The sequence below is a fragment of the Corylus avellana genome, chromosome ca2 (genome assembly GCF_901000735.1).
Source record: "Corylus avellana chromosome ca2, CavTom2PMs-1.0".
NCBI classification, from domain to species: domain Eukaryota; kingdom Viridiplantae; phylum Streptophyta; class Magnoliopsida; order Fagales; family Betulaceae; genus Corylus; species Corylus avellana.
Window position 1 is genome coordinate 22,688,125 of NC_081542.1, and position 4,472 is coordinate 22,692,596.

The window sequence follows — 4,472 nt, forward strand, 5'->3', positions numbered from 1 at the left end:
AGGTGAATAAAGACGTGGCCAATAACACACCTGATGAGACAGCACTCGCACGGTGATGAGGCCAATAGAAGCAGAAAATGAAATGAAGAGGATCCTATTCGAATAGAGGCATGGATGGCACGTGGGTCAAGTTGACTCAAAATAAAAACAGAAAAAAAATAAAAATAAAAAATGGAGAGGAGTGGAGGAGGAGGGGCAGTAGACTGAGGGAGGAGCTCCCTCCTCCTCCCCGGTGGACGCTCTATTATGAAGATCAAAACACTCACTGAGAGAGGGAGCTCGCTGGACGAGGGGAGAGAGATGAGCTCCATAATTGGGAAATTGCAGATTGGGTTGAATAATGGTTATATTATTTACTTCTGAGCCAGCGAAATTTTGGATTTTTCCATCCTCTGTTCATACATATATACATGAAGATGATCATTTTCCTAGTAATAATCAGATGGCATTTAATCTCTTACCTATAATTATTCTTGTTACAGATTTCTTAAAGGGCAGGATCTTGATGGTGTGCTTCCACCTTCCCTGGCGAAGCTTCCCTACCTGAAGACGATGCAAGAAGATTCACCAACAATTTGTTCCTGATTTTTAAGATTTTTTTCTTTAATAATTGAATTTTTAAGTTTTCACTTTTTAATAAAACAAATAATTATGATTTTAATATAATGTGCCAAAAAATGCTGAGGTGCATGGCTTAATGGCATCACTTTATTGGATGTAAAACACATGGAAGGTCGACCATTTAAAATCCGCAAAAAACCTAAACAGTTGAATTCAATTTTTTAAAAATTCAAGGAGTGATTGCAAATAGGGGGTTTATTCAGAAATTTATTTTATATTTACCTTGACTTAAAAAAAAAACTTCACAAACTTCAACATATATAGTATCTGCTGATTTTGTCAATCAGCGGAAAGTCCAATTTATAAATTTAGTTAAAATTCGGCAAAGCTTAAATTATTCAAAATATATAGGTTTGATTGTAATTAAACTTAATAATTTGAGGGGGGGAAAAAAAAAAAGAGAGGAGAAGAGGGAAAGAAATAATAATAAAGTACTATGATTATAATTAATGGAGATATTCCTGTTATATTCAGTCAATTCCTTTTTTTTTTTTTTTTCTTCTTCTTTTTTATCGAATAAATTAGGCCCATGCTTTAGAGTTCTGTTTAGCGTCAAGCTACAACTTGGTACTCTTTTGTTCAATGTAGGTAGAAAGCCCTAAAGAACCCGACTCGACTCGACCCATGTATATTGTTCGAGTTTGGCATGTTAATATCGTAGGCTATAATCAAGCTGAGCTGAGCCGAGCTTTAGGATTTTTAGATTGGCTCGTTTACGAGGATGCTTTTTCGAGTCGAACTATGAAATGTGCGTTCTAGCTCAGTTCGTTGGAAGCTTGGGTGGACTTGACCTCAAGCTTAAATTCGTTGAGAATGCTATTCGAGCCGTGCCAGGCTCGACTTGTGCTCGAGTTAAGCTATTAAATTCTTTAATGTATGATACGAGCAGAATTTAAGCCCGAATTTTTAAAAAACCTCTAGACATTTATCTATAGTATAAATATATAATACGTACCTATATAAGACATATTATACTATATTTACTACAAGCAATATTATGGACAAGGAAAAGGTCATAGAAATTGAGATGCATGATATGAATTCCTTCAAGTTTTCCTTTGGCTTATAAATGCACAATTCAGAACAATATAGAAAAGCATAAAGACAAATTTCAACTAATTTTTTGAAGTCGAATAGTATGAATTCAATTCTATGATCTTTATTGTTTGGTAATCATGCATAAAGCTTATAAGAAATGCACTATCTCTTGATTTAATTTTAGTCTTTCAAATTATCCTTGCTATAAAATTATTTCAGATTGTCTAATATTTTGGAGCTTAAATAGTTGATACTTTTGGAATTGAATATTTTGTAGGGGCGAAAGTTTAGAACAGCTAATCGCTTTTAAAAGCGGTTAGTAAAAATCGCTAACCGCCTAGACGGTTGCGGTTAGTGGTTATTGGGTTTTTGAAAACCGTTAACTATATATATATATATAATGACATATAATCTTCCTCCCTTCCTCTCATCTCTGCAGCCTCTTCCTCATTCTCTCTCAAGCTCTTGATTCTCAGCTCTCTTTTCTTAGGTTCTCACTCTCAACTACATCGCCTCCCTCTCCTCTTACTCTCAACCTCCTTTGCCGACCTGTCCTCTCACTCTCTCGCCGCCGTCTCCTCTTTTAGGTATTTTATTTTAATTTCAAATATAAATAGATTTCTCTTGTTTTGAGATATTTTATTTCCAGGACTATTTGAACAAGGATTTTGGCCATCTCTGTTGAAGATTTGAGATCATTTTAACCGATTAAACGAGGTAAGAACGATTTCTCACAATTTGGAATTCATTTCAATATTCCAAGCACTAGGTTTTTTATTTTGGGATTTCTGCAATTTCTTGGATTTCTGTTTAAATCTGCATATGATTAGCATGTAGGGGTGCATTATGATTGTTAAGCAGTTTGTTTTTCCTTTTGAGAATGATCCCGTAAAAGAATTTTCATTGTTTTAGAATTCTACAATTACCTGATGATTTTGCAAATCTTGCAGTGCAGGTACGAAGTAGGCGTAACGTATTTCTGAAAATTCTACAATTAGAATTCACGGAGATGCATTTTTCTCGTAATTTAAGTTAGCCAGCAGAAGATGGATCAGCATTCAGAAGCACATTGTTATTACAAGAACTCCTTTTGTATCATAACAATCGTATCACAGACTCTATGGGATATACCTATTTACATTCCCTACCTCGTAGATTATATATATAGTATATATAGAAAAGGAACTCCTGTAAACCTCTAACGACCAAAACAAATATATGCATCCGTTTGTGATGATGTTGGTTGAAATGGGTTTTTTTTGGTTCGTTGATTTTTTATGAAAATTATAGAATTTTGGTATATAGCAATTTGTAATGCTAAAATCGCCATGAAAAGAAAAAAAAAAAAAAAAAGGTTTAAAGTGAGAAAAAAACGTCTAAAGTGAGTCCTAAACCGGCCCAAAACCAAAACAAAACCAGCCTAAAATCGGCCCAAAAAAAAGCCCAATAAGAGGCCCAAAAAAAGCGGGTAGTAGAAAAACGGTTAGCCGGATGTGGTTAACCGCTAACCGGTACCGGTTAGCAGAGGCAGTTAGTAAAATGTATTAACCGCCTCGGCGGTTGCGGTTAGCGGTTTTAGCCACTAACCGCAACCGCCTTTCCACCCCTAATATTTTGGTTTCCTGATTTCTCACAAACGATTGGGTTCATTGCCAAATGATAAGATTAAATTGCAATGTAGTAATTTTTGTGATTGGGACAGTACAGCATTGTGATCCATTTTTCCTTTTTTACTAATAATTCATGTAAAGTCCTAGCTGTCATTTGTGGGAATCGCTTATAATCAATTATTAGCCCTTATTTGTTGATCCACTGGGCTGGATATTATGCTTTATGTGCTAATGATAGTCTAGGAAGTAGCAACTTGATATACTTGCAAGCTTCATTGTATGCAATTGTTGCTACTTGTATGCTTTAAGTATGATATATCTTTCTCCATCTTAGGTAGGGTCAATTCTTAGTTTCAATTTTGTGATAAAATAAGAATTTTGTAGCTTGTCTTTGGCGAAAGATTTTGTATGGGATTTTGGGATGTTCACTTGCTTGTATGCAAATCACATCCCCAAGCCCCGTCCCTGTGCGCCTAATTCTATTTTGTGTGTAATTAATAGCTAAAATTCATTGGTACACATTCCATGTTTATGTCTACCTTATTCAGTGAATATATATATGGCTAAGCTTTCTTGTCTTGTTCACTTCAAGTCCTTTGCTAACAAGAAAACATAATTGCTTTATTTTGTTTTTGAACAGATTTCAAGCTTTGTCCAAATGGTCGAACCAAGAAAACTGTTCATATCATTGCTGGAGTTGTAATTGGAGCAGTATGCTTACTACTCTTTTTAGTGGGAATCCTTTGGTGGAAAGGTTGTTTGTGGATGACAAGAGGGAGAAAAACAGGTACACGTACGCTCTTATCAGTTGCTTGATTCTCAAATTACTGATTAAAAAAAAAATGGGTTGATTTTCAAATTGATTTAATTGCCTCTACATAGTCAATTTTAATGAGTAAATGGTGCACAAAGAGTAGGCTGTCTTGACTTTTGAACTTCTTTAATTGTGGTTTATTGATCTTCAGTTGCTAGAGAAATGAATGTATGTGTGCATAATTAAATTCAGATATCTAATATATTGTGTAGAAGTGTTTTGATATGTCATGGAATATTTGTTACAATAATATGTTAAGTAAGATTTTCAAATATTAAATTATGAAGTGTTAGTTTACTCTAATGGGGGGTGCATATGAGTTAAGTAGAACTAATTATTTTCTTGAAGGAGATTTTGTTGAGCTAAATTGTGAGGGCATATTTCTTTTT

At 34.4% G+C, this 4,472-nt stretch overlaps 1 long non-coding RNA gene across 1 annotated transcript; it reads left to right on the forward strand.

Moving 5' to 3' along the window:
* Positions 1 to 2,093: 2,093 nt before the first annotated feature.
* LOC132168645 (uncharacterized) lies at positions 2,094 to 4,002 on the forward strand. Its single transcript, XR_009438897.1, has 3 exons — positions 2,094 to 2,246; positions 2,309 to 2,376; positions 2,610 to 4,002. It is a non-coding gene; the product is annotated as an uncharacterized LOC132168645 (long non-coding RNA).
* Positions 4,003 to 4,472: the final 470 nt, after the last annotated feature.